The 27,483-nt window shown below is 43.6% G+C and overlaps 31 non-coding genes across 31 annotated transcripts; 10 read left to right on the top strand and 21 right to left on the bottom strand.

Annotated features, from left to right (window-relative positions):
• Positions 1–72: 72 nt before the first annotated feature.
• Positions 73–144, top strand: trnaq-cug (transfer RNA glutamine (anticodon CUG)). Its single transcript has one exon. It is a non-coding gene; the product is annotated as a tRNA-Gln (tRNA).
• A 199-nt stretch (positions 145–343) lies between these two features.
• trnak-uuu (transfer RNA lysine (anticodon UUU)) lies at positions 344–416 on the bottom strand. The gene has a single exon. It is a non-coding gene; the product is annotated as a tRNA-Lys (tRNA).
• Positions 417–1,820: 1,404 nt separating this feature from the next.
• Positions 1,821–1,911, bottom strand: trnar-ucu (transfer RNA arginine (anticodon UCU)). Its single transcript is given in 2 exon segments — positions 1,821–1,856; positions 1,875–1,911. It is a non-coding gene; the product is annotated as a tRNA-Arg (tRNA).
• A 406-nt stretch (positions 1,912–2,317) lies between these two features.
• trnak-uuu (transfer RNA lysine (anticodon UUU)) lies at positions 2,318–2,390 on the bottom strand. Its single transcript has one exon. It is a non-coding gene; the product is annotated as a tRNA-Lys (tRNA).
• Positions 2,391–3,793: 1,403 nt separating this feature from the next.
• On the bottom strand, positions 3,794–3,884 carry trnar-ucu (transfer RNA arginine (anticodon UCU)). Its single transcript is given in 2 exon segments — positions 3,794–3,829; positions 3,848–3,884. It is a non-coding gene; the product is annotated as a tRNA-Arg (tRNA).
• A 780-nt stretch (positions 3,885–4,664) lies between these two features.
• Positions 4,665–4,736, top strand: trnaq-cug (transfer RNA glutamine (anticodon CUG)). Its single transcript has one exon. It is a non-coding gene; the product is annotated as a tRNA-Gln (tRNA).
• Positions 4,737–4,935: 199 nt separating this feature from the next.
• trnak-uuu (transfer RNA lysine (anticodon UUU)) lies at positions 4,936–5,008 on the bottom strand. The gene has a single exon. It is a non-coding gene; the product is annotated as a tRNA-Lys (tRNA).
• Positions 5,009–6,412: 1,404 nt separating this feature from the next.
• Positions 6,413–6,503, bottom strand: trnar-ucu (transfer RNA arginine (anticodon UCU)). The gene is given in 2 exon segments: positions 6,413–6,448; positions 6,467–6,503. It is a non-coding gene; the product is annotated as a tRNA-Arg (tRNA).
• Positions 6,504–7,289: 786 nt separating this feature from the next.
• trnaq-cug (transfer RNA glutamine (anticodon CUG)) lies at positions 7,290–7,361 on the top strand. Its single transcript has one exon. It is a non-coding gene; the product is annotated as a tRNA-Gln (tRNA).
• A 199-nt stretch (positions 7,362–7,560) lies between these two features.
• On the bottom strand, positions 7,561–7,633 carry trnak-uuu (transfer RNA lysine (anticodon UUU)). Its single transcript has one exon. It is a non-coding gene; the product is annotated as a tRNA-Lys (tRNA).
• Positions 7,634–9,036: 1,403 nt separating this feature from the next.
• Positions 9,037–9,127, bottom strand: trnar-ucu (transfer RNA arginine (anticodon UCU)). The gene is given in 2 exon segments: positions 9,037–9,072; positions 9,091–9,127. It is a non-coding gene; the product is annotated as a tRNA-Arg (tRNA).
• A 780-nt stretch (positions 9,128–9,907) lies between these two features.
• Positions 9,908–9,979, top strand: trnaq-cug (transfer RNA glutamine (anticodon CUG)). The gene has a single exon. It is a non-coding gene; the product is annotated as a tRNA-Gln (tRNA).
• Positions 9,980–10,178: 199 nt separating this feature from the next.
• On the bottom strand, positions 10,179–10,251 carry trnak-uuu (transfer RNA lysine (anticodon UUU)). Its single transcript has one exon. It is a non-coding gene; the product is annotated as a tRNA-Lys (tRNA).
• A 1,403-nt stretch (positions 10,252–11,654) lies between these two features.
• Positions 11,655–11,745, bottom strand: trnar-ucu (transfer RNA arginine (anticodon UCU)). Its single transcript is given in 2 exon segments — positions 11,655–11,690; positions 11,709–11,745. It is a non-coding gene; the product is annotated as a tRNA-Arg (tRNA).
• A 780-nt stretch (positions 11,746–12,525) lies between these two features.
• Positions 12,526–12,597, top strand: trnaq-cug (transfer RNA glutamine (anticodon CUG)). Its single transcript has one exon. It is a non-coding gene; the product is annotated as a tRNA-Gln (tRNA).
• A 199-nt stretch (positions 12,598–12,796) lies between these two features.
• Positions 12,797–12,869, bottom strand: trnak-uuu (transfer RNA lysine (anticodon UUU)). Its single transcript has one exon. It is a non-coding gene; the product is annotated as a tRNA-Lys (tRNA).
• A 1,403-nt stretch (positions 12,870–14,272) lies between these two features.
• Positions 14,273–14,363, bottom strand: trnar-ucu (transfer RNA arginine (anticodon UCU)). The gene is given in 2 exon segments: positions 14,273–14,308; positions 14,327–14,363. It is a non-coding gene; the product is annotated as a tRNA-Arg (tRNA).
• A 767-nt stretch (positions 14,364–15,130) lies between these two features.
• On the top strand, positions 15,131–15,202 carry trnaq-cug (transfer RNA glutamine (anticodon CUG)). The gene has a single exon. It is a non-coding gene; the product is annotated as a tRNA-Gln (tRNA).
• A 738-nt stretch (positions 15,203–15,940) lies between these two features.
• Positions 15,941–16,031, bottom strand: trnar-ucu (transfer RNA arginine (anticodon UCU)). Its single transcript is given in 2 exon segments — positions 15,941–15,976; positions 15,995–16,031. It is a non-coding gene; the product is annotated as a tRNA-Arg (tRNA).
• Positions 16,032–17,385: 1,354 nt separating this feature from the next.
• On the bottom strand, positions 17,386–17,476 carry trnar-ucu (transfer RNA arginine (anticodon UCU)). The gene is given in 2 exon segments: positions 17,386–17,421; positions 17,440–17,476. It is a non-coding gene; the product is annotated as a tRNA-Arg (tRNA).
• A 793-nt stretch (positions 17,477–18,269) lies between these two features.
• On the top strand, positions 18,270–18,341 carry trnaq-cug (transfer RNA glutamine (anticodon CUG)). Its single transcript has one exon. It is a non-coding gene; the product is annotated as a tRNA-Gln (tRNA).
• Positions 18,342–18,540: 199 nt separating this feature from the next.
• Positions 18,541–18,613, bottom strand: trnak-uuu (transfer RNA lysine (anticodon UUU)). Its single transcript has one exon. It is a non-coding gene; the product is annotated as a tRNA-Lys (tRNA).
• A 1,403-nt stretch (positions 18,614–20,016) lies between these two features.
• trnar-ucu (transfer RNA arginine (anticodon UCU)) lies at positions 20,017–20,107 on the bottom strand. Its single transcript is given in 2 exon segments — positions 20,017–20,052; positions 20,071–20,107. It is a non-coding gene; the product is annotated as a tRNA-Arg (tRNA).
• A 780-nt stretch (positions 20,108–20,887) lies between these two features.
• On the top strand, positions 20,888–20,959 carry trnaq-cug (transfer RNA glutamine (anticodon CUG)). The gene has a single exon. It is a non-coding gene; the product is annotated as a tRNA-Gln (tRNA).
• Positions 20,960–21,158: 199 nt separating this feature from the next.
• Positions 21,159–21,231, bottom strand: trnak-uuu (transfer RNA lysine (anticodon UUU)). Its single transcript has one exon. It is a non-coding gene; the product is annotated as a tRNA-Lys (tRNA).
• A 1,403-nt stretch (positions 21,232–22,634) lies between these two features.
• trnar-ucu (transfer RNA arginine (anticodon UCU)) lies at positions 22,635–22,725 on the bottom strand. The gene is given in 2 exon segments: positions 22,635–22,670; positions 22,689–22,725. It is a non-coding gene; the product is annotated as a tRNA-Arg (tRNA).
• Positions 22,726–23,492: 767 nt separating this feature from the next.
• Positions 23,493–23,564, top strand: trnaq-cug (transfer RNA glutamine (anticodon CUG)). Its single transcript has one exon. It is a non-coding gene; the product is annotated as a tRNA-Gln (tRNA).
• A 738-nt stretch (positions 23,565–24,302) lies between these two features.
• On the bottom strand, positions 24,303–24,393 carry trnar-ucu (transfer RNA arginine (anticodon UCU)). Its single transcript is given in 2 exon segments — positions 24,303–24,338; positions 24,357–24,393. It is a non-coding gene; the product is annotated as a tRNA-Arg (tRNA).
• A 1,353-nt stretch (positions 24,394–25,746) lies between these two features.
• Positions 25,747–25,837, bottom strand: trnar-ucu (transfer RNA arginine (anticodon UCU)). The gene is given in 2 exon segments: positions 25,747–25,782; positions 25,801–25,837. It is a non-coding gene; the product is annotated as a tRNA-Arg (tRNA).
• Positions 25,838–26,630: 793 nt separating this feature from the next.
• trnaq-cug (transfer RNA glutamine (anticodon CUG)) lies at positions 26,631–26,702 on the top strand. The gene has a single exon. It is a non-coding gene; the product is annotated as a tRNA-Gln (tRNA).
• Positions 26,703–26,901: 199 nt separating this feature from the next.
• trnak-uuu (transfer RNA lysine (anticodon UUU)) lies at positions 26,902–26,974 on the bottom strand. Its single transcript has one exon. It is a non-coding gene; the product is annotated as a tRNA-Lys (tRNA).
• Positions 26,975–27,483: the final 509 nt, after the last annotated feature.

Raw genomic sequence — 27,483 nt, 5'->3', positions numbered from 1 at the left:
GTCGTCAGCGGGGGCATTTGACAGCTGACAACCCATCCACCTCCCAGGTCCACCTCCCAGGTCTACCCCTGCGGTTCCATGGTGTAATGGTTAGCACTCTGGACTCTGAATCCAGCGATCCGAGTTCAAATCTCGGTGGGACCTGAGTTTTACTATTTTTTTTGTGGCATGGTGTTGCTTGAAAAGAAGATGTTCGACTACATGTTTTAGGAGTAGCAACGCCACACAGTGTTTGGTAAATTAATTTGAACAAGCAACAGTGGTTATAGGCAATATAAACAATACAACATTGTGTTTAGCCCAATAACTATCGTTTTATTAAAACGTTATTTAAAAAATCCTCCGCCCGAACAGGGACTTGAACCCTGGACCCTCAGATTAAAAGTCTGATGCTCTACCGACTGAGCTATCCGGGCTCAGTGCAAAACAGATAATTTAATACATTAACATGTAATACGTTAAAATCCATACCCAGTCGAATCGAATACAGAAGATTTAGAAAATGAGAGTCTCATGGTCCGGCACAATCTAAACTGGAGATAGTATTACTTGTATTTGAACAATTACGAATAGACAGTAGCGGGTTTAGGCACACGCAGCCCAAGCAATTGCATAGGGCCCAGGGCAGCGAGGGGGGCCCTTTTGTCGTGGCTCAGTTAGTATTAAAAAACTTATATTCACCTAAAGTCTGACACATTAGCCTTTTACCATTCTTTTTATTTATACGCCACCAGCCATAAACAGAAAAAACAGCGTGTACGTGTTTAAAGCCGTGCGCAGGTTTACGTCAGAATGTAATCATGTCACCAACGATTTAAGCTAAAAACGGTAAGACGTTTCAACATGAACTCATTTCGAAACACGGAAAACAATGTTTGCTTGCATGTATCGTAAGTGCTGCATACTTGAGGGGAAATCATGTATAGGTGCCTCACACGCGTAGGGCTGCGTGTTTGAAAGAACCGGGAAACAAATGCTTTTTTCAGCCGTGTATCGTCATCGCCTCTTTCGATGCGCAACTATATCTCCAATAGGAATGTGCTTCATCTGTATCGTACCCAATTATTTACTTGCATCTGCATCATATTTGCCGAAAAAAAACGGGATTATTCAAATAGGATTGCAGGCACTGTGCCTGTTGTTACTGTAGCACATGCAACACAAACGTTTAGGCTGCGTTTGTGTCTCATGTTGTTACTGGAGGAGGATATCCGAAACGCAGCCAAATATAATCATCTGCTCACATACAAACACTTTAGTGAAAAGATAAGAGACAACGAAAAAAGTCAATCAAACTTGCGATGAGGACAGGATTCGAACCCACGCGTGCAGAGCACAACGGATTAGCAGTCCATCTGCTCAACCACTCGGTCACCTCGTCCTGTCTGAGCTGCTCCACAGTATCAAACTGGATGAAACACGGAGGATCTGTTCACAGTGCGGGTGTAGAAGCTGTCAACCCAGTCCTACGGTGCGCGATTATATGCCAGTGCGCATGCGGTTTAAACAATAGCAAGAAACCTGCAGCGTCAGGTGTGGTTTCAGCACTTGCAACACCGGATAGTTTAAGCGATTATGAAATATGAGAAACCTTTTCCACAAAAGCGAAATGTTGAGTGGGTCCCTGCATGGTGGCCCAGTATGGGAGGTTGCATGGTGAATGGTTAGCACTCTGGTTTTTGAATCCAGTGATCCGAGATCAAGTGCCGGTGAACCGTACTGTTTGTCTTTAGAGTTGACTTAGAAAAAGAACGAAATGGATGCGCAGGCTCTGGTTTTACACACCTAATATTTGAAGTCCTACAGCTAGCCTAAAACAACGACTCTGGTGGGACTCGAACCCACAACCTTTGAATCACACCTCAGTGTTTGACTAGAAGTCTAACGCGCTATCCATTGCGCCACAGAGCCTGCGTGGGTCAGGAAGCAAACAACGTACCCAACAACAAACTGAGCGCTGCTGGTTTGGCAGAATTTGAAGAGTAGTGCTTGAACTATTAAAAATGGACCGCTCCGATTCATTTCGTCATGTGCCACTTTAGTATGATTCAGGTGGAGTAATGGTTAGCACTCTGGACTCTGAATCCAGCGATCCGAGTTCAAATCTCGGTGGGACCTGAGTTTTACTATTTTTTTTGTGGCATGGTGTTGCTTGAAAAGAAGATGTTCGACTACATGTTTTAGGAGTAGCAACGCCACACAGTGTTTGGTAAATTAATTTGAACAAGCAACAGTGGTTATAGGCAATATAAACAATACAACATTGTGTTTAGCCCAATAACTATCGTTTTATTAAAACGTTATTTAAAAAATCCTCCGCCCGAACAGGGACTTGAACCCTGGACCCTCAGATTAAAAGTCTGATGCTCTACCGACTGAGCTATCCGGGCTCAGTGCAAAACAGATAATTTAATACATTAACATGTAATACGTTAAAATCCATACCCAGTCGAATCGAATACAGAAGATTTAGAAAATGAGAGTCTCATGGTCCGGCACAATCTAAACTGGAGATAGTATTACTTGTATTTGAACAATTACGAATAGACAGTAGCGGGTTTAGGCACACGCAGCCCAAGCAATTGCATAGGGCCCAGGGCAGCGAGGGGGGCCCTTTTGTCGTGGCTCAGTTAGTATTAAAAAACTTATATTCACCTAAAGTCTGACACATTAGCCTTTTACCATTCTTTTTATTTATACGCCACCAGCCATAAACAGAAAAAACAGCGTGTACGTGTTTAAAGCCGTGCGCAGGTTTACGTCAGAATGTAATCATGTCACCAACGATTTAAGCTAAAAACGGTAAGACGTTTCAACATGAACTCATTTCGAAACACTGAAAACAATGTTTGTTTGCATGTATCGTAAGTGCTGCATACTTGAGGGGAAATCATGTATAGGTGCCTCACACGCGTAGGGCTGCTTGTTTGAAAGAACCGGGAAACAAATGCTTTTTCAGCCGTGTATCGTCATCGCCTCTTTCGATGCGCAACTATATCTCCAATAGGAATGTGCTTCATCTGTATCGTACCCAATTATTTACTTGCATCTGCATCATATTTGCCGAAAAAAAACGGGATTATTCAAATAGGATTGCAGGCACTGTGCCTGTTGTTACTGTAGCACATGCAACACAAACGTTTAGGCTGCGTTTGTGTCTCATGTTGTTACTGGAGGAGGATATCCGAAACGCAGCCAAATATAATCATCTGCTCACATACAAACACTTTAGTGAAAAGATAAGAGACAACGAAAAAAGTCAATCAAACTTGCGATGAGGACAGGATTCGAACCCACGCGTGCAGAGCACAACGGATTAGCAGTCCATCTGCTCAACCACTCGGTCACCTCGTCCTGTCTGAGCTGCTCCACAGTATCAAACTGGATGAAACACGGAGGATCTGTTCACAGTGCGGGTGTAGAAGCTGTCAACCCAGTCCTACGGTGCGCGATTATATGCCAGTGCGCATGCGGTTTAAACAATAGCAAGAAACCTGCAGCGTCAGGTGTGGTTTCAGCACTTGCAACACCGGATAGTTTAAGCGATTATGAAATATGAGAAACCTTTTCCACAAAAGCGAAATGTTGAGTGGGTCCCTGCATGGTGGCCCAGTATGGGAGGTTGCATGGTGAATGGTTAGCACTCTGGTTTTTGAATCCAGTGATCCGAGATCAAGTGCCGGTGAACCGTACTGTTTGTCTTTAGAGTTGACTTAGAAAAAGAACGAAATGGATGCGCAGGCTCTGGTTTTACACACCTAATATTTGAAGTCCTACAGCTAGCCTAAAACAACGACTCTGGTGGGACTCGAACCCACAACCTTTGAATCACACCTCAGTGTTTGACTAGAAGTCCAACGCGCTATCCATTGCGCCACAGAGCCTGCGTGGGTCAGGATGCAAACAACGTACCCAACAACAAACTGAGCGCTGCTGGTTTGGCAGAATTTGAAGAGTAGTGCTTGAACTATTAAAAATGGACCGCTCCGATTCATTTCGTCATGTGCCACTTTAGTATGATTCAGGGTCTGTCGTTGCTCAGGGCCAGGGAGCAGTTCCGTTTTCGTTGGTTCAACCTTGACAGAAAAGGCATTCCTGTAATTAATATTAGATGTCCATGAACTTGGTATACAACTTTTGTTTTGGAGTGGGCATGGTGCTGTTTGAAAAGAAAATGTTCCACTACATGTTTTAGGAGCAGCAACGCCACACAGTGTTTGGTAAATTAATTTGAACAAGCAACAATGGTTATAGGCAATATACACAATACAACATTGCGTATATTGGCTTGCGATGCGCGACTACATCTCCAAGGGGAATGTGCTGGGTCTGTATCCTAACCAAGTATTTACTTGCGTCTGCACCATATTTGCCGAAAAAAAACGGGATTATTCAAATATAATTGCAGACTGTCGCTTCGAAAGCAGGAAAAGTTTATTTCTGTCACAGTGTGGTTTTTGCGATTGTTGTATAAAATACGCGTAAAATGCAATATGTTTAATAGTGTTGTTGATGCCTTGTTTGAAAGTCATTGTTATGGCATGCTGTTAAACGGTTGTCTGCAGATGGGGATAACGCCTTGCGCTCCAGGGGTCGTCAGCGGGGGCATTTGACAGCTGACAACCCATCCACCTCCCAGGTCCACCTCCCAGGTCTACCCCTGCGGTTCCATGGTGTAATGGTTAGCACTCTGGACTCTGAATCCAGCGATCCGAGTTCAAATCTCGGTGGGACCTGAGTTTTACTATTTTTTTTGTGGCATGGTGTTGCTTGAAAAGAAGATGTTCGACTACATGTTTTAGGAGTAGCAACGCCACACAGTGTTTGGTAAATTAATTTGAACAAGCAACAGTGGTTATAGGCAATATAAACAATACAACATTGTGTTTAGCCCAATAACTATCGTTTTATTAAAACGTTATTTAAAAAATCCTCCGCCCGAACAGGGACTTGAACCCTGGACCCTCAGATTAAAAGTCTGATGCTCTACCGACTGAGCTATCCGGGCTCAGTGCAAAACAGATAATTTAATACATTAACATGTAATACGTTAAAATCCATACCCAGTCGAATCGAATACAGAAGATTTAGAAAATGAGAGTCTCATGGTCCGGCACAATCTAAACTGGAGATAGTATTACTTGTATTTGAACAATTACGAATAGACAGTAGCGGGTTTAGGCACACGCAGCCCAAGCAATTGCATAGGGCCCAGGGCAGCGAGGGGGGCCCTTTTGTCGTGGCTCAGTTAGTATTAAAAAACTTATATTCACCTAAAGTCTGACACATTAGCCTTTTACCATTCTTTTTATTTATACGCCACCAGCCATAAACAGAAAAAACAGCGTGTACGTGTTTAAAGCCGTGCGCAGGTTTACGTCAGAATGTAATCATGTCACCAACGATTTAAGCTAAAAACGGTAAGACGTTTCAACATGAACTCATTTCGAAACACTGAAAACAATGTTTGTTTGCATGTATCGTAAGTGCTGCATACTTGAGGGGAAATCATGTATAGGTGCCTCACACGCGTAGGGCTGCGTGTTTGAAAGAACCGGGAAACAAATGCTTTTTTCAGCCGTGTATCGTCATCGCCTCTTTCGATGCGCAACTATATCTCCAATAGGAATGTGCTTCATCTGTATCGTACCCAATTATTTACTTGCATCTGCATCATATTTGCCGAAAAAAAACGGGATTATTCAAATAGGATTGCAGGCACTGTGCCTGTTGTTACTGTAGCACATGCAACACAAACGTTTAGGCTGCGTTTGTGTCTCATGTTGTTACTGGAGGAGGATATCCGAAACGCAGCCAAATATAATCATCTGCTCACATACAAACACTTTAGTGAAAAGATAAGAGACAACGAAAAAAGTCAATCAAACTTGCGATGAGGACAGGATTCGAACCCACGCGTGCAGAGCACAACGGATTAGCAGTCCATCTGCTCAACCACTCGGTCACCTCGTCCTGTCTGAGTTGCTCCACAGTATCAAACTGGATGAAACACGGAGGATCTGTTCACAGTGCGGGTGTAGAAGCTGTCAACCCAGTCCTACGGTGCGCGATTATATGCCAGTGCGCATGCGGTTTAAACAATAGCAAGAAACCTGCAGCGTCAGGTGTGGTTTCAGCACTTGCAACACCGGATAGTTTAAGCGATTATGAAATATGAGAAACCTTTTCCACAAAAGCGAAATGTTGAGTGGGTCCCTGCATGGTGGCCCAGTATGGGAGGTTGCATGGTGAATGGTTAGCACTCTGGTTTTTGAATCCAGTGATCCGAGATCAAGTGCCGGTGAACCGTACTGTTTGTCTTTAGAGTTGACTTAGAAAAAGAACGAAATGGATGCGCAGGCTCTGGTTTTACACACCTAATATTTGAAGTCCTACAGCTAGCCTAAAACAACGACTCTGGTGGGACTCGAACCCACAACCTTTGAATCACACCTCAGTGTTTGACTAGAAGTCCAACGCGCTATCCATTGCGCCACAGAGCCTGCGTGGGTCAGGAAGCAAACAACGTACCCAACAACAAACTGAGCGCTGCTGGTTTGGCAGAATTTGAAGAGTAGTGCTTGAACTATTAAAAATGGACCGCTCCGATTCATTTCGTCATGTGCCACTTTAGTATGATTCAGGGTCTGTCGTTGCTCAGGGCCAGGGAGCAGTTCCGTTTTCGTTGGTTCAACCTTGACAGAAAAGGCATTCCTGTAATTAATATTAGATGTCCATGAACTTGGTATACAACTTTTGTTTTGGAGTGGGCATGGTGCTGTTTGAAAAGAAAATGTTCCACTACATGTTTTAGGAGCAGCAACGCCACACAGTGTTTGGTAAATTAATTTGAACAAGCAACAATGGTTATAGGCAATATACACAATACAACATTGCGTATATTGGCTTGCGACTACATCTCCAAGGGGAATGTGCTGGGTCTGTATCCTAACCAAGTATTTACTTGCGTCTGCACCATATTTGCCGAAAAAAAACGGGATTATTCAAATATAATTGCAGACTGTCGCTTCGAAAGCAGGAAAAGTTTATTTCTGTCACAGTGTGGTTTTTGCGATTGTTGTATAAAATACGCGTAAAATGCAATATGTTTAATAGTGTTGTTGATGCCTTGTTTGAAAGTCATTGTTATGGCATGCTGTTAAACGGTTGTCTGCAGATGAGGATAACGCCTTGCGCTCCAGGGGTCGTCAGCGGGGGCATTTGACAGCTGACAACCCATCCACCTCCCAGGTCCACCTCCCAGGTCCACCTCCCAGGTCTGCCCCTGCGGTTCCATGGTGTAATGGTTAGCACTCTGGACTCTGAATCCAGCGATCCGAGTTCAAATCTCGGTGGGACCTGAGTTTTACTATTTTTTTTGTGGCATGGTGTTGCTTGAAAAGAAGATGTTCGACTACATGTTTTAGGAGTAGCAACGCCACACAGTGTTTGGTAAATTAATTTGAACAAGCAACAGTGGTTATAGGCAATATAAACAATACAACATTGTGTTTAGCCCAATAACTATCGTTTTATTAAAACGTTATTTAAAAAATCCTCCGCCCGAACAGGGACTTGAACCCTGGACCCTCAGATTAAAAGTCTGATGCTCTACCGACTGAGCTATCCGGGCTCAGTGCAAAACAGATAATTTAATACATTAACATGTAATACGTTAAAATCCATACCCAGTCGAATCGAATACAGAAGATTTAGAAAATGAGAGTCTCATGGTCCGGCACAATCTAAACTGGAGATAGTATTACTTGTATTTGAACAATTACGAATAGACAGTAGCGGGTTTAGGCACACGCAGCCCAAGCAATTGCATAGGGCCCAGGGCAGCGAGGGGGGCCCTTTTGTCGTGGCTCAGTTAGTATTAAAAAACTTATATTCACCTAAAGTCTGACACATTAGCCTTTTACCATTCTTTTTATTTATACGCCACCAGCCATAAACAGAAAAAATAGCGTGTACGTGTTTAAAGCCGTGCGCATGTTTACGTCAGAATGTAATCATGTCACCAACGATTTAAGCTAAAAACGGTAAGACGTTTCAACATGAACTCATTTCGAAACACGGAAAACAATGTTTGCTTGCATGTATCGTAAGTGCTGCATACTTGAGGGGAAATCATGTATAGGTGCCTCACACGCGTAGGGCTGCGTGTTTGAAAGAACCGGGAAACAAATGCTTTTTCAGCCGTGTATCGTCATCGCCTCTTTCGATGCGCAACTATATCTCCAATAGGAATGTGCTTCATCTGTATCGTACCCAATTATTTACTCGCATCTGCATCATATTTGCCGAAAAAAAACGGGATTATTCAAATAGGATTGCAGGCACTGTGCCTGTTGTTACTGTAGCACATGCAACACAAACGTTTAGGCTGCGTTTGTGTCTCATGTTGTTACTGGAGGAGGATATCCGAAACGCAGCCAAATATAATCATCTGCTCACATACAAACACTTTAGTGAAAAGATAAGAGACAACGAAAAAAGTCAATCAAACTTGCGATGAGGACAGGATTCGAACCCACGCGTGCAGAGCACAACGGATTAGCAGTCCATCTGCTCAACCACTCGGTCACCTCGTCCTGTCTGAGCTGCTCCACAGTATCAAACTGGATGAAACACGGAGGATCTGTTCACAGTGCGGGTGTAGAAGCTGTCAACCCAGTCCTACGGTGCGCGATTATATGCCAGTGCGCATGCGGTTTAAACAATAGCAAGAAACCTGCAGCGTCAGGTGTGGTTTCAGCACTTGCAACACCGGATAGTTTAAGCGATTATGAAATATGAGAAACCTTTTCCACAAAAGCGAAATGTTGAGTGGGTCCCTGCATGGTGGCCCAGTATGGGAGGTTGCATGGTGAATGGTTAGCACTCTGGTTTTTGAATCCAGTGATCCGAGATCAAGTGCCGGTGAACCGTACTGTTTGTCTTTAGAGTTGACTTAGAAAAAGAACGAAATGGATGCGCAGGCTCTGGTTTTACACACCTAATATTTGAAGTCCTACAGCTAGCCTAAAACAACGACTCTGGTGGGACTCGAACCCACAACCTTTGAATCACACCTCAGTGTTTGACTAGAAGTCCAACGCGCTATCCATTGCGCCACAGAGCCTGCGTGGGTCAGGATGCAAACAACGTACCCAACAACAAACTGAGCGCTGCTGGTTTGGCAGAATTTGAAGAGTAGTGCTTGAACTATTAAAAATGGACCGCTCCGATTCATTTCGTCATGTGCCACTTTAGTATGATTCAGGGTCCGTCGTTGCTCAGGGCCAGGGAGCAGTTCCGTTTTCGTTGGTTCAACCTTGACAGAAAAGGCATTCCTGTAATTAATATTAGATGTCCATGAACTTGGTATACAACTTTTGTTTTGGAGTGGGCATGGTGCTGTTTGAAAAGAAAATGTTCCACTACATGTTTTAGGAGCAGCAACGCCACACAGTGTTTGGTAAATTAATTTGAACAAGCAACAATGGTTATAGGCAATATACACAATACAACATTGCGTATATTGGCTTGCGATGCGCGACTACATCTCCAAGGGGAATGTGCTGGGTCTGTATCCTAACCAAGTATTTACTTGCGTCTGCACCATATTTGCCGAAAAAAAACGGGATTATTCAAATATAATTGCAGACTGTCGCTTCGAAAGCAGGAAAAGTTTATTTCTGTCACAGTGTGGTTTTTGCGATTGTTGTATAAAATACGCGTAAAATGCAATATGTTTAATAGTGTTGTTGATGCCTTGTTTGAAAGTCATTGTTATGGCATGCTGTTAAACGGTTGTCTGCAGATGGGGATAACGCCTTGCGCTCCAGGGTTCGTCAGCGGGGGCATTTGACAGCTGACAACCCATCCACCTCCCAGGTCCACCTCCCAGGTCTACCCCTGCGGTTCCATGGTGTAATGGTTAGCACTCTGGACTCTGAATCCAGCGATCCGAGTTCAAATCTCGGTGGGACCTGAGTTTTACTATTTTTTTTGTGGCATGGTGTTGCTTGAAAAGAAGATGTTCGACTACATGTTTTAGGAGTAGCAACGCCACACAGTGTTTGGTAAATTAATTTGAACAAGCAACAGTGGTTATAGGCAATATAAACAATACAACATTGTGTTTAGCCCAATAACTATCGTTTTATTAAAACGTTATTTAAAAAATCCTCCGCCCGAACAGGGACTTGAACCCTGGACCCTCAGATTAAAAGTCTGATGCTCTACCGACTGAGCTATCCGGGCTCAGTGCAAAACAGATAATTTAATACATTAACATGTAATACGTTAAAATCCATACCCAGTCGAATCGAATACAGAAGATTTAGAAAATGAGAGTCTCATGGTCCGGCACAATCTAAACTGGAGATAGTATTACTTGTATTTGAACAATTACGAATAGACAGTAGCGGGTTTAGGCACACGCAGCCCAAGCAATTGCATAGGGCCCAGGGCAGCGAGGGGGGCCCTTTTGTCGTGGCTCAGTTAGTATTAAAAAACTTATATTCACCTAAAGTCTGACACATTAGCCTTTTACCATTCTTTTTATTTATACGCCACCAGCCATAAACAGAAAAAACAGCGTGTACGTGTTTAAAGCCGTGCGCAGGTTTACGTCAGAATGTAATCATGTCACCAACGATTTAAGCTAAAAACGGTAAGACGTTTCAACATGAACTCATTTCGAAACACTGAAAACAATGTTTGTTTGCATGTATCGTAAGTGCTGCATACTTGAGGGGAAATCATGTATAGGTGCCTCACACGCGTAGGGCTGCGTGTTTGAAAGAACCGGGAAACAAATGCTTTTTCAGCCGTGTATCGTCATCGCCTCTTTCGATGCGCAACTATATCTCCAATAGGAATGTGCTTCATCTGTATCGTACCCAATTATTTACTTGCATCTGCATCATATTTGCCGAAAAAAAACGGGATTATTCAAATAGGATTGCAGGCACTGTGCCTGTTGTTACTGTAGCACATGCAACACAAACGTTTAGGCTGCGTTTGTGTCTCATGTTGTTACTGGAGGAGGATATCCGAAACGCAGCCAAATATAATCATCTGCTCACATACAAACACTTTAGTGAAAAGATAAGAGACAACGAAAAAAGTCAATCAAACTTGCGATGAGGACAGGATTCGAACCCACGCGTGCAGAGCACAACGGATTAGCAGTCCATCTGCTCAACCACTCGGTCACCTCGTCCTGTCTGAGCTGCTCCACAGTATCAAACTGGATGAAACACGGAGGATCTGTTCACAGTGCGGGTGTAGAAGCTGTCAACCCAGTCCTACGGTGCGCGATTATATGCCAGTGCGCATGCGGTTTAAACAATAGCAAGAAACCTGCAGCGTCAGGTGTGGTTTCAGCACTTGCAACACCGGATAGTTTAAGCGATTATGAAATATGAGAAACCTTTTCCACAAAAGCGAAATGTTGAGTGGGTCCCTGCATGGTGGCCCAGTATGGGAGGTTGCATGGTGAATGGTTAGCACTCTGGTTTTTGAATCCAGTGATCCGAGATCAAGTGCCGGTGAACCGTACTGTTTGTCTTTAGAGTTGACTTAGAAAAAGAACGAAATGGATGCGCAGGCTCTGGTTTTACACACCTAATATTTGAAGTCCTACAGCTAGCCTAAAACAACGACTCTGGTGGGACTCGAACCCACAACCTTTGAATCACACCTCAGTGTTTGACTAGAAGTCCAACGCGCTATCCATTGCGCCACAGAGCCTGCGTGGGTCAGGAAGCAAACAACGTACCCAACAACAAACTGAGCGCTGCTGGTTTGGCAGAATTTGAAGAGTAGTGCTTGAACTATTAAAAATGGACCGCTCCGATTCATTTCGTCATGTGCCACTTTAGTATGATTCAGGGTCCGTCGTTGCTCAGGGCCAGGGAGCAGTTCCGTTTTCGTTGGTTCAACCTTGACAGAAAAGGCATTCCTGTAATTAATATTAGATGTCCATGAACTTGGTATACAACTTTTGTTTTGGAGTGGGCATGGTGCTGTTTGAAAAGAAAATGTTCCACTACATGTTTTAGGAGCAGCAACGCCACACAGTGTTTGGTAAATTAATTTGAACAAGCAACAATGGTTATAGGCAATATACACAATACAACATTGCGTATATTGGCTTGCGATGCGCGACTACATCTCCAAGGGGAATGTGCTGGGTCTGTATCCTAACCAAGTATTTAATTGCGTCTGCACCATATTTGCCGAAAAAAAACGGGATTATTCAAATATAATTGCAGACTGTCGCTTCGAAAGCAGGAAAAGTTTATTTCTGTCACAGTGTGGTTTTTGCGATTGTTGTATAAAATACGCGTAAAATGCAATATGTTTAATAGTGTTGTTGATGCCTTGTTTGAAAGTCATTGTTATGGCATGCTGTTAAACGGTTGTCTGCAGATGAGGATAACGCCTTGCGCTCCAGGGGTCGTCAGCGGGGGCATTTGACAGCTGACAACCCATCCACCTCCCAGGTCCACCTCCCAGGTCTACCCCTGCGGTTCCATGGTGTAATGGTTAGCACTCTGGACTCTGAATCCAGCGATCCGAGTTCAAATCTCGGTGGGACCTGAGTTTTACTATTTTTTTTGTGGCATGGTGTTGCTTGAAAAGAAGATGTTCGACTACATGTTTTAGGAGTAGCAACGCCACACAGTGTTTGGTAAATTAATTTGAACAAGCAACAGTGGTTATAGGCAATATAAACAATACAACATTGTGTTTAGCCCAATAACTATCGTTTTATTAAAACGTTATTTAAAAAATCCTCCGCCCGAACAGGGACTTGAACCCTGGACCCTCAGATTAAAAGTCTGATGCTCTACCGACTGAGCTATCCGGGCTCAGTGCAAAACAGATAATTTAATACATTAACATGTAATACGTTAAAATCCATACCCAGTCGAATCGAATACAGAAGATTTAGAAAATGAGAGTCTCATGGTCCGGCACAATCTAAACTGGAGATAGTATTACTTGTATTTGAACAATTACGAATAGACAGTAGCGGGTTTAGGCACACGCAGCCCAAGCAATTGCATAGGGCCCAGGGCAGCGAGGGGGGCCCTTTTGTCGTGGCTCAGTTAGTATTAAAAAACTTATATTCACCTAAAGTCTGACACATTAGCCTTTTACCATTCTTTTTATTTATACGCCACCAGCCATAAACAGAAAAAACAGCGTGTACGTGTTTAAAGCCGTGCGCAGGTTTACGTCAGAATGTAATCATGTCACCAACGATTTAAGCTAAAAACGGTAAGACGTTTCAACATGAACTCATTTCGAAACACTGAAAACAATGTTTGCTTGCATGTATCGTAAGTGCTGCATACTTGAGGGGAAATCATGTATAGGTGCCTCACACGCGTAGGGCTGCGTGTTTGAAAGAACCGGGAAACAAATGCTTTTTCAGCCGTGTATCGTCATCGCCTCTTTCGATGCGCAACTATATCTCCAATAGGAATGTGCTTCATCTGTATCGTACCCAATTATTTACTCGCATCTGCATCATATTTGCCGAAAAAAAACGGGATTATTCAAATAGGATTGCAGGCACTGTGCCTGTTGTTACTGTAGCACATGCAACACAAACGTTTAGGCTGCGTTTGTGTCTCATGTTGTTACTGGAGGAGGATATCCGAAACGCAGCCAAATATAATCATCTGCTCACATACAAACACTTTAGTGAAAAGATAAGAGACAACGAAAAAAGTCAATCAAACTTGCGATGAGGACAGGATTCGAACCCACGCGTGCAGAGCACAACGGATTAGCAGTCCATCTGCTCAACCACTCGGTCACCTCGTCCTGTCTGAGTTGCTCCACAGTATCAAACTGGATGAAACACGGAGGATCTGTTCACAGTGCGGGTGTAGAAGCTGTCAACCCAGTCCTACGGTGCGCGATTATATGCCAGTGCGCATGCGGTTTAAACAATAGCAAGAAACCTGCAGCGTCAGGTGTGGTTTCAGCACTTGCAACACCGGATAGTTTAAGCGATTATGAAATATGAGAAACCTTTTCCACAAAAGCGAAATGTTGAGTGGGTCCCTGCATGGTGGCCCAGTATGGGAGGTTGCATGGTGAATGGTTAGCACTCTGGTTTTTGAATCCAGTGATCCGAGATCAAGTGCCGGTGAACCGTACTGTTTGTCTTTAGAGTTGACTTAGAAAAAGAACGAAATGGATGCGCAGGCTCTGGTTTTACACACCTAATATTTGAAGTCCTACAGCTAGCCTAAAACAACGACTCTGGTGGGACTCGAACCCACAACCTTTGAATCACACCTCAGTGTTTGACTAGAAGTCCAACGCGCTATCCATTGCGCCACAGAGCCTGCGTGGGTCAGGAAGCAAACAACGTACCCAACAACAAACTGAGCGCTGCTGGTTTGGCAGAATTTGAAGAGTAGTGCTTGAACTATTAAAAATGGACCGCTCCGATTCATTTCGTCATGTGCCACTTTAGTATGATTCAGGGTCTGTCGTTGCTCAGGGCCAGGGAGCAGTTCCGTTTTCGTTGGTTCAACCTTGACAGAAAAGGCATTCCTGTAATTAATATTAGATGTCCATGAACTTGGTATACAACTTTTGTTTTGGAGTGGGCATGGTGCTGTTTGAAAAGAAAATGTTCCACTACATGTTTTAGGAGCAGCAACGCCACACAGTGTTTGGTAAATTAATTTGAACAAGCAACAATGGTTATAGGTAATATACTCAATACAACATTGCGTATATTGGCTTGCGATGCGCGACTACATCTCCAAGGGGAATGTGCTGGGTCTGTATCCTAACCAAGTATTTACTTGCGTCTGCACCATATTTGCCGAAAAAAAACGGGATTATTCAAATATAATTGCAGACTGTCGCTTCGAAAGCAGGAAAAGTTTATTTCTGTCACAGTGTGGTTTTTGCGATTGTTGTATAAAATACGCGTAAAATGCAATATGTTTAATAGTGTTGTTGATGCCTTGTTTGAAAGTCATTGTTATGGCATGCTGTTAAACGGTTGTCTGCAGATGGGGATAACGCCTTGCGCTCCAGGGGTCGTCAGCGGGGGCATTTGACAGCTGACAACCCATCCACCTCCCAGGTCTACCCCTGCGGTTCCATGGTGTAATGGTTAGCACTCTGGACTCTGAATCCAGCGATCCGAGTTCAAATCTCGGTGGGACCTGTGTTTTACTATTTTTTTTTTAAATCAAGTGAACTACCAGATTTCATATTACAATCGGTCAGCTGAAATAAAATGCAGTTCCGATGTCTAAGGTAGGAAATGGTTTCATAAAGACTAATGCGTTTTTGTCTCATGTTGTTACTGGAGGGGAATATCCGAAACGCAGCCAAATATAATCCTGTACTCACACACAAACACTTTTGTGAAAAGATAAGAGACAAGGAAAGAAGTCAATCAAATTTGCGACGAGCACAATGGATTAGCAGTCCATCTGCTTAACCACTCGGTCACCTCGTCCGGTCTGCGCTTCTCCACAGTATCAAACTGGATGAAACACGGAGGATCTGTTCACAGTGCGGGTGTAGAAGCTGTCAACCCTGTCCTAAGGTGCGCGATTATATGCCAGTGTGCATGCGGTTTAAACAATAGCAAGAAACCTGCAGCGTCAGGTGTGGTTTCAGCACTTGCTGCACCGGATAGCTCAAGCGATTATGAAATATTAGAAACCTTTTCCACAAAAGCGAAATGTTGAGAGGGTCCCTGCATGGTGGCCCAGTATGGGAGGTTGCATGGTGTAATGGTTACCACTCTGGATTTCGAATCCAGTGATCCGAGATCAAGTGCCGGTGAACCGTACTGTTTATCTTTAGAGTTGACTTAGAAAAAGAAAGAAATGGATGCGCAGGCTCTGGTTTTACACATCTAATGTTTGAGGGTCCTACAGCTAGCCTAAAACAACGACTCTGGTGGGACTCGAACCCACAACCTTTGAATCACACCTCAGTGTTTGACTAGAAGTCCAACGCGCTATCCATTGCGCCACAGAGCCTGCGTGGGTCAGGAAGCGAGCAACATACCCAACAACAAACTGAGCGCTGCTGGTTTGGCAGAATTTGAAGAGAGGATCTCTAGTGCTTGAACTATTAAAAATGGACCGCTGCGATTAATTTCGTCATGTGCCACTTTAGTATGATTCAGGGTCCATCGTTCCTCAGGGCCTGGGGGCAGTTCCGTTTTCATTGGTTCAATCTTGACAGCAAAGGCATTCCTGTAATTGATATTAGATGTCCATGAACTTGGTATATAACTTTTGTTTTGGAGTGGGCATGGTGTTGCTTGAAAAGAAGATGTTCGACTACATGTTTTAGGAGTAGCAACGCCACACAGTGTTTGGTAAATTAATTTGAACAAGCAACAATGGTTATAGGCAATATACACAATACAACATTGCGTATATTGGCTTGCGATGCGCGACTACATCTCCAAGGGGAATGTGCTGGGTCTGTATCCTAACCAAGTATTTACTTGCGTCTGCACCATATTTGCCGAAAAAAAACGGGATTATTCAAATATAATTGCAGACTGTCGCTTCGAAAGCAGGAAAAGTTTATTTCTGTCAAAGTGTGGTTTTTGCGATTGTTCCCAATTATTTACTTGCATCTGCATCATATTTGCCGAAAAAAACGGGATTATTCAAATAGGATTGCAGGCACTGTGCCTGTTGTTACTGTAGCACATGCAACACAAACGTTTAGGCTGCGTTTGTGTCTCATGTTGTTACTGGAGGAGGATATCCGAAACGCAGCCAAATATAATCATCTGCTCACATACAAACACTTTAGTGAAAAGATAAGAGACAACGAAAAAAGTCAATCAAACTTGCGATGAGGACAGGATTCGAACCCACGCGTGCAGAGCACAACGGATTAGCAGTCCATCTGCTCAACCACTCGGTCACCTCGTCCTGTCTGAGCTGCTCCACAGTATCAAACTGGATGAAACACGGAGGATCTGTTCACAGTGCGGGTGTAGAAGCTGTCAACCCAGTCCTACGGTGCGCGATTATATGCCAGTGCGCATGCGGTTTAAACAATAGCAAGAAACCTGCAGCGTCAGGTGTGGTTTCAGCACTTGCAACACCGGATAGTTTAAGCGATTATGAAATATGAGAAACCTTTTCCACAAAAGCGAAATGTTGAGTGGGTCCCTGCATGGTGGCCCAGTATGGGAGGTTGCATGGTGAATGGTTAGCACTCTGGTTTTTGAATCCAGTGATCCGAGATCAAGTGCCGGTGAACCGTACTGTTTGTCTTTAGAGTTGACTTAGAAAAAGAACGAAATGGATGCGCAGGCTCTGGTTTTACACACCTAATATTTGAAGTCCTACAGCTAGCCTAAAACAACGACTCTGGTGGGACTCGAACCCACAACCTTTGAATCACACCTCAGTGTTTGACTAGAAGTCCAACGCGCTATCCATTGCGCCACAGAGCCTGCGTGGGTCAGGAAGCAAACAACGTACCCAACAACAAACTGAGCGCTGCTGGTTTGGCAGAATTTGAAGAGTAGTGCTTGAACTATTAAAAATGGACCGCTCCGATTCATTTCGTCATGTGCCACTTTAGTATGATTCAGGGTCTGTCGTTGCTCAGGGCCAGGGAGCAGTTCCGTTTTCGTTGGTTCAACCTTGACAGAAAAGGCATTCCTGTAATTAATATTAGATGTCCATGAACTTGGTATACAACTTTTGTTTTGGAGTGGGCATGGTGCTGTTTGAAAAGAAAATGTTCCACTACATGTTTTAGGAGCAGCAACGCCACACAGTGTTTGGTAAATTAATTTGAACAAGCAACAATGGTTATAGGCAATATACACAATACAACATTGCGTATATTGGCTTGCGATGCGCGACTACATCTCCAAGGGGAATGTGCTGGGTCTGTATCCTAACCAAGTATTTACTTGCGTCTGCACCATATTTGCCGAAAAAAAACGGGATTATTCAAATATAATTGCAGACTGTCGCTTCGAAAGCAGGAAAAGTTTATTTCTGTCACAGTGTGGTTTTTGCGATTGTTGTATAAAATACGCGTAAAATGCAATATGTTTAATAGTGTTGTTGATGCCTTGTTTGAAAGTCATTGTTATGGCATGCTGTTAAACGGTTGTCTGCAGATGAGGATAACGCCTTGCGCTCCAGGGGTCGTCAGCGGGGGCATTTGACAGCTGACAACCCATCCACCTCCCAGGTCCACCTCCCAGGTCCACCTCCCAGGTCTGCCCCTGCGGTTCCATGGTGTAATGGTTAGCACTCTGGACTCTGAATCCAGCGATCCGAGTTCAAATCTCGGTGGGACCTGAGTTTTACTATTTTTTTTGTGGCATGGTGTTGCTTGAAAAGAAGATGTTCGACTACATGTTTTAGGAGTAGCAACGCCACACAGTGTTTGGTAAATTAATTTGAACAAGCAACAGTGGTTATAGGCAATATAAACAATACAACATTGTGTTTAGCCCAATAACTATCGTTTTATTAAAACGTTATTTAAAAAATCCTCCGCCCGAACAGGGACTTGAACCCTGGACCCTCAGATTAAAAGTCTGATGCTCTACCGACTGAGCTATCCGGGCTCAGTGCAAAACAGATAATTTAATACATTAACATGTAATACGTTAAAATCCATACCCAGTCGAATCGAATACAGAAGATTTAGAAAATGAGAGTCTCATGGTCCGGCACAATCTAAACTGGAGATAGTATTACTTGTATTTGAACAATTACGAATAGACAGTAGCGGGTTTAGGCACACGCAGCCCAAGCAATTGCATAGGGCCCAGGGCAGCGAGGGGGGCCCTTTTGTCGTGGCTCAGTTAGTATTAAAAAACTTATATTCACCTAAAGTCTGACACATTAGCCTTTTACCATTCTTTTTATTTATACGCCACCAGCCATAAACAGAAAAAACAGCGTGTACGTGTTTAAAGCCGTGCGCAGGTTTACGTCAGAATGTAATCATGTCACCAACGATTTAAGCTAAAAACGGTAAGACGTTTCAACATGAACTCATTTCGAAACACTGAAAACAATGTTTGCTTGCATGTATCGTAAGTGCTGCATACTTGAGGGGAAATCATGTATAGGTGCCTCACACGCGTAGGGCTGCGTGTTTGAAAGAACCGGGAAACAAATGCTTTTTCAGCCGTGTATCGTCATCGCCTCTTTCGATGCGCAACTATATCTCCAATAGGAATGTGCTTCATCTGTATCGTACCCAATTATTTACTTGCATCTGCATCATATTTGCCGAAAAAAAACGGGATTATTCAAATAGGATTGCAGGCACTGTGCCTGTTGTTACTGTAGCACATGCAACACAAACGTTTAGGCTGCGTTTGTGTCTCATGTTGTTACTGGAGGAGGATATCCGAAACGCAGCCAAATATAATCATCTGCTCACATACAAACACTTTAGTGAAAAGATAAGAGACAACGAAAAAAGTCAATCAAACTTGCGATGAGGACAGGATTCGAACCCACGCGTGCAGAGCACAACGGATTAGCAGTCCATCTGCTCAACCACTCGGTCACCTCGTCCTGTCTGAGCTGCTCCACAGTATCAAACTGGATGAAACACGGAGGATCTGTTCACAGTGCGGGTGTAGAAGCTGTCAACCCAGTCCTACGGTGCGCGATTATATGCCAGTGCGCATGCGGTTTAAACAATAGCAAGAAACCTGCAGCGTCAGGTGTGGTTTCAGCACTTGCAACACCGGATAGTTTAAGCGATTATGAAATATGAGAAACCTTTTCCACAAAAGCGAAATGTTGAGTGGGTCCCTGCATGGTGGCCCAATATGGGAGGTTGCATGGTGAATGGTTAGCACTCTGGTTTTTGAATCCAGTGATCCGAGATCAAGTGCCGGTGAACCGTACTGTTTGTCTTTAGAGTTGACTTAGAAAAAGAACGAAATGGATGCGCAGGCTCTGGTTTTACACACCTAATATTTGAAGTCCTACAGCTAGCCTAAAACAACGACTCTGGTGGGACTCGAACCCACAACCTTTGAATCACACCTCAGTGTTTGACTAGAAGTCCAACGCGCTATCCATTGCGCCACAGAGCCTGCGTGGGTCAGGAAGCAAACAACGTACCCAACAACAAACTGAGCGCTGCTGGTTTGGCAGAATTTGAAGAGTAGTGCTTGAACTATTAAAAATGGACCGCTCCGATTCATTTCGTCATGTGCCACTTTAGTATGATTCAGGGTCTGTCGTTGCTCAGGGCCAGGGAGCAGTTCCGTTTTCGTTGGTTCAACCTTGACAGAAAAGGCATTCCTGTAATTAATATTAGATGTCCATGAACTTGGTATACAACTTTTGTTTTGGAGTGGGCATGGTGCTGTTTGAAAAGAAAATGTTCCACTACATGTTTTAGGAGCAGCAACGCCACACAGTGTTTGGTAAATTAATTTGAACAAGCAACAATGGTTATAGGCAATATACACAATACAACATTGCGTATATTGGCTTGCGATGCGCGACTACATCTCCAAGGGGAATGTGCTGGGTCTGTATCCTAACCAAGTATTTACTTGCGTCTGCACCATATTTGCCGAAAAAAAACGGGATTATTCAAATATAATTGCAGACTGTCGCTTCGAAAGCAGGAAAAGTTTATTTCTGTCACAGTGTGGTTTTTGCGATTGTTGTATAAAATACGCGTAAAATGCAATATGTTTAATAGTGTTGTTGATGCCTTGTTTGAAAGTCATTGTTATGGCATGCTGTTAAACGGTTGTCTGCAGATGAGGATAACGCCTTGCGCTCCAGGGGTCGTCAGCGGGGGCATTTGACAGCTGACAACCCATCCACCTCCCAGGTCCACCTCCCAGGTCTGCCCCTGCGGTTCCATGGTGTAATGGTTAGCACTCTGGACTCTGAATCCAGCGATCCGAGTTCAAATCTCGGTGGGACCTGAGTTTTACTATTTTTTTTGTGGCATGGTGTTGCTTGAAAAGAAGATGTTCGACTACATGTTTTAGGAGTAGCAACGCCACACAGTGTTTGGTAAATTAATTTGAACAAGCAACAGTGGTTATAGGCAATATAAACAATACAACATTGTGTTTAGCCCAATAACTATCGTTTTATTAAAACGTTATTTAAAAAATCCTCCGCCCGAACAGGGACTTGAACCCTGGACCCTCAGATTAAAAGTCTGATGCTCTACCGACTGAGCTATCCGGGCTCAGTGCAAAACAGATAATTTAATACATTAACATGTAATACGTTAAAATCCATACCCAGTCGAATCGAATACAGAAGATTTAGAAAATGAGAGTCTCATGGTCCGGCACAATCTAAACTGGAGATAGTATTACTTGTATTTGAACAATTACGAATAGACAGTAGCGGGTTTAGGCACACGCAGCCCAAGCAATTGCATAGGGCCCAGGGCAGCGAGGGGGGCCCTTTTGTCGTGGCTCAGTTAGTATTAAAAAACTTATATTCACCTAAAGTCTGACACATTAGCCTTTTACCATTCTTTTTATTTATACGCCACCAGCCATAAACAGAAAAAACAGCGTGTACGTGTTTAAAGCCGTGCGCAGGTTTACGTCAGAATGTAATCATGTCACCAACGATTTAAGCTAAAAACGGTAAGACGTTTCAACATGAACTCATTTCGAAACACTGAAAACAATGTTTGCTTGCATGTATCGTAAGTGCTGCATACTTGAGGGGAAATCATGTATAGGTGCCTCACACGCGTAGGGCTGCGTGTTTGAAAGAACCGGGAAACAAATGCTTTTTCAGCCGTGTATCGTCATCGCCTCTTTCGATGCGCAACTATATCTCCAATAGGAATGTGCTTCATCTGTATCGTACCCAATTATTTACTCGCATCTGCATCATATTTGCCGAAAAAAAACGGGATTATTCAAATAGGATTGCAGGCACTGTGCCTGTTGTTACTGTAGCACATGCAACACAAACGTTTAGGCTGCGTTTGTGTCTCATGTTGTTACTGGAGGAGGATATCCGAAACGCAGCCAAATATAATCATCTGCTCACATACAAACACTTTAGTGAAAAGATAAGAGACAACGAAAAAAGTCAATCAAACTTGCGATGAGGACAGGATTCGAACCCACGCGTGCAGAGCACAACGGATTAGCAGTCCATCTGCTCAACCACTCGGTCACCTCGTCCTGTCTGAGTTGCTCCACAGTATCAAACTGGATGAAACACGGAGGATCTGTTCACAGTGCGGGTGTAGAAGCTGTCAACCCAGTCCTACGGTGCGCGATTATATGCCAGTGCGCATGCGGTTTAAACAATAGCAAGAAACCTGCAGCGTCAGGTGTGGTTTCAGCACTTGCAACACCGGATAGTTTAAGCGATTATGAAATATGAGAAACCTTTTCCACAAAAGCGAAATGTTGAGTGGGTCCCTGCATGGTGGCCCAGTATGGGAGGTTGCATGGTGAATGGTTAGCACTCTGGTTTTTGAATCCAGTGATCCGAGATCAAGTGCCGGTGAACCGTACTGTTTGTCTTTAGAGTTGACTTAGAAAAAGAACGAAATGGATGCGCAGGCTCTGGTTTTACACACCTAATATTTGAAGTCCTACAGCTAGCCTAAAACAACGACTCTGGTGGGACTCGAACCCACAACCTTTGAATCACACCTCAGTGTTTGACTAGAAGTCCAACGCGCTATCCATTGCGCCACAGAGCCTGCGTGGGTCAGGAAGCAAACAACGTACCCAACAACAAACTGAGCGCTGCTGGTTTGGCAGAATTTGAAGAGTAGTGCTTGAACTATTAAAAATGGACCGCTCCGATTCATTTCGTCATGTGCCACTTTAGTATGATTCAGGGTCTGTCGTTGCTCAGGGCCAGGGAGCAGTTCCGTTTTCGTTGGTTCAACCTTGACAGAAAAGGCATTCCTGTAATTAATATTAGATGTCCATGAACTTGGTATACAACTTTTGTTTTGGAGTGGGCATGGTGCTGTTTGAAAAGAAAATGTTCCACTACATGTTTTAGGAGCAGCAACGCCACACAGTGTTTGGTAAATTAATTTGAACAAGCAACAATGGTTATAGGCAATATACACAATACAACATTGCGTATATTGGCTTGCGATGCGCGACTACATCTCCAAGGGGAATGTGCTGGGTCTGTATCCTAACCAAGTATTTACTTGCGTCTGCACCATATTTGCCGAAAAAAAACGGGATTATTCAAATATAATTGCAGACTGTCGCTTCGAAAGCAGGAAAAGTTTATTTCTGTCACAGTGTGGTTTTTGCGATTGTTGTATAAAATACGCGTAAAATGCAATATGTTTAATAGTGTTGTTGATGCCTTGTTTGAAAGTCATTGTTATGGCATGCTGTTAAACGGTTGTCTGCAGATGGGGATAACGCCTTGCGCTCCAGGGGTCGTCAGCGGGGGCATTTGACAGCTGACAACCCATCCACCTCCCAGGTCTGCCCCTGCGGTTCCATGGTGTAATGGTTAGCACTCTGGACTCTGAATCCAGCGATCCGAGTTCAAATCTCGGTGGGACCTGTGTTTTACTATTTTTTTTTTAAATCAAGTGAACTACCAGATTTCATATTACAATCGGTCAGCTGAAATAAAATGCAGTTCCGATGTCTAAGGTAGGAAATGGTTTCATAAAGACTAATGCGTTTTTGTCTCATGTTGTTACTGGAGGGGAATATCCGAAACGCAGCCAAATATAATCCTGTACTCACACACAAACACTTTTGTGAAAAGATAAGAGACAAGGAAAGAAGTCAATCAAATTTGCGACGAGCACAATGGATTAGCAGTCCATCTGCTTAACCACTCGGTCACCTCGTCCGGTCTGCGCTTCTCCACAGTATCAAACTGGATGAAACACGGAGGATCTGTTCACAGTGCGGGTGTAGAAGCTGTCAACCCTGTCCTAAGGTGCGCGATTATATGCCAGTGTGCATGCGGTTTAAACAATAGCAAGAAACCTGCAGCGTCAGGTGTGGTTTCAGCACTTGCTGCACCGGATAGCTCAAGCGATTATGAAATATTAGAAACCTTTTCCACAAAAGCGAAATGTTGAGAGGGTCCCTGCATGGTGGCCCAGTATGGGAGGTTGCATGGTGTAATGGTTACCACTCTGGATTTCGAATCCAGTGATCCGAGATCAAGTGCCGGTGAACCGTACTGTTTATCTTTAGAGTTGACTTAGAAAAAGAAAGAAATGGATGCGCAGGCTCTGGTTTTACACATCTAATGTTTGAGGGTCCTACAGCTAGCCTAAAACAACGACTCTGGTGGGACTCGAACCCACAACCTTTGAATCACACCTCAGTGTTTGACTAGAAGTCCAACGCGCTATCCATTGCGCCACAGAGCCTGCGTGGGTCAGGAAGCGAGCAACATACCCAACAACAAACTGAGCGCTGCTGGTTTGGCAGAATTTGAAGAGAGGATCTCTAGTGCTTGAACTATTAAAAATGGACCGCTGCGATTAATTTCGTCATGTGCCACTTTAGTATGATTCAGGGTCCATCGTTCCTCAGGGCCTGGGGGCAGTTCCGTTTTCATTGGTTCAATCTTGACAGCAAAGGCATTCCTGTAATTGATATTAGATGTCCATGAACTTGGTATATAACTTTTGTTTTGGAGTGGGCATGGTGTTGCTTGAAAAGAAGATGTTCGACTACATGTTTTAGGAGTAGCAACGCCACACAGTGTTTGGTAAATTAATTTGAACAAGCAACAATGGTTATAGGCAATATACACAATACAACATTGCGTATATTGGCTTGCGATGCGCGACTACATCTCCAAGGGGAATGTGCTGGGTCTGTATCCTAACCAAGTATTTACTTGCGTCTGCACCATATTTGCCGAAAAAAACGGGATTATTCAAATATAATTGCAGACTGTCGCTTCGAAAGCAGGAAAAGTTTATTTCTGTCAAAGTGTGGTTTTTGCGATTGTTCCCAATTATTTACTTGCATCTGCATCATATTTGCCGAAAAAAACGGGATTATTCAAATAGGATTGCAGGCACTGTGCCTGTTGTTACTGTAGCACATGCAACACAAACGTTTAGGCTGCGTTTGTGTCTCATGTTGTTACTGGAGGAGGATATCCGAAACGCAGCCAAATATAATCATCTGCTCACATACAAACACTTTAGTGAAAAGATAAGAGACAACGAAAAAAGTCAATCAAACTTGCGATGAGGACAGGATTCGAACCCACGCGTGCAGAGCACAACGGATTAGCAGTCCATCTGCTCAACCACTCGGTCACCTCGTCCTGTCTGAGCTGCTCCACAGTATCAAACTGGATGAAACACGGAGGATCTGTTCACAGTGCGGGTGTAGAAGCTGTCAACCCAGTCCTACGGTGCGCGATTATATGCCAGTGCGCATGCGGTTTAAACAATAGCAAGAAACCTGCAGCGTCAGGTGTGGTTTCAGCACTTGCAACACCGGATAGTTTAAGCGATTATGAAATATGAGAAACCTTTTCCACAAAAGCGAAATGTTGAGTGGGTCCCTGCATGGTGGCCCAATATGGGAGGTTGCATGGTGAATGGTTAGCACTCTGGTTTTTGAATCCAGTGATCCGAGATCAAGTGCCGGTGAACCGTACTGTTTGTCTTTAGAGTTGACTTAGAAAAAGAACGAAATGGATGCGCAGGCTCTGGTTTTACACACCTAATATTTGAAGTCCTACAGCTAGCCTAAAACAACGACTCTGGTGGGACTCGAACCCACAACCTTTGAATCACACCTCAGTGTTTGACTAGAAGTCCAACGCGCTATCCATTGCGCCACAGAGCCTGCGTGGGTCAGGAAGCAAACAACGTACCCAACAACAAACTGAGCGCTGCTGGTTTGGCAGAATTTGAAGAGTAGTGCTTGAACTATTAAAAATGGACCGCTCCGATTCATTTCGTCATGTGCCACTTTAGTATGATTCAGGGTCTGTCGTTGCTCAGGGCCAGGGAGCAGTTCCGTTTTCGTTGGTTCAACCTTGACAGAAAAGGCATTCCTGTAATTAATATTAGATGTCCATGAACTTGGTATACAACTTTTGTTTTGGAGTGGGCATGGTGCTGTTTGAAAAGAAAATGTTCCACTACATGTTTTAGGAGCAGCAACGCCACACAGTGTTTGGTAAATTAATTTGAACAAGCAACAATGGTTATAGGCAATATACACAATACAACATTGCGTATATTGGCTTGCGATGCGCGACTACATCTCCAAGGGGAATGTGCTGGGTCTGTATCCTAACCAAGTATTTACTTGCGTCTGCACCATATTTGCCGAAAAAAAACGGGATTATTCAAATATAATTGCAGACTGTCGCTTCGAAAGCAGGAAAAGTTTATTTCTGTCACAGTGTGGTTTTTGCGATTGTTGTATAAAATACGCGTAAAATGCAATATGTTTAATAGTGTTGTTGATGCCTTGTTTGAAAGTCATTGTTATGGCATGCTGTTAAACGGTTGTCTGCAGATGAGGATAACGCCTTGCGCTCCAGGGGTCGTCAGCGGGGGCATTTGACAGCTGACAACCCATCCACCTCCCAGGTCCACCTCCCAGGTCCACCTCCCAGGTCTGCCCCTGCGGTTCCATGGTGTAATGGTTAGCACTCTGGACTCTGAATCCAGCGATCCGAGTTCAAATCTCGGTGGGACCTGAGTTTTACTATTTTTTTTGTGGCATGGTGTTGCTTGAAAAGAAGATGTTCGACTACATGTTTTAGGAGTAGCAACGCCACACAGTGTTTGGTAAATTAATTTGAACAAGCAACAGTGGTTATAGGCAATATAAACAATACAACATTGTGTTTAGCCCAATAACTATCGTTTTATTAAAACGTTATTTAAAAAATCCTCCGCCCGAACAGGGACTTGAACCCTGGACCCTCAGATTAAAAGTCTGATGCTCTACCGACTGAGCTATCCGGGCTCAGTGCAAAACAGATAATTTAATACATTAACATGTAATACGTTAAAATCCATACCCAGTCGAATCGAATACAGAAGATTTAGAAAATGAGAGTCTCATGGTCCGGCACAATCTAAACTGGAGATAGTATTACTTGTATTTGAACAATTACGAATAGACAGTAGCGGGTTTAGGCACACGCAGCCCAAGCAATTGCATAGGGCCCAGGGCAGCGAGGGGGGCCCTTTTGTCGTGGCTCAGTTAGTATTAAAAAACTTATATTCACCTAAAGTCTGACACATTAGCCTTTTACCATTCTTTTTATTTATACGCCACCAGCCATAAACAGAAAAAACAGCGTGTACGTGTTTAAAGCCGTGCGCAGGTTTACGTCAGAATGTAATCATGTCACCAACGATTTAAGCTAAAAACGGTAAGACGTTTCAACATGAACTCATTTCGAAACACTGAAAACAATGTTTGCTTGCATGTATCGTAAGTGCTGCATACTTGAGGGGAAATCATGTATA

The sequence above is a fragment of the Acipenser ruthenus genome, chromosome 21 (genome assembly GCF_902713425.1).
Source record: "Acipenser ruthenus chromosome 21, fAciRut3.2 maternal haplotype, whole genome shotgun sequence".
Taxonomy (NCBI): domain Eukaryota; kingdom Metazoa; phylum Chordata; class Actinopteri; order Acipenseriformes; family Acipenseridae; genus Acipenser; species Acipenser ruthenus.
Note: the sequence above shows the minus strand (reverse complement) of the source record. Positions and strands in the feature narration are given on the sequence as shown.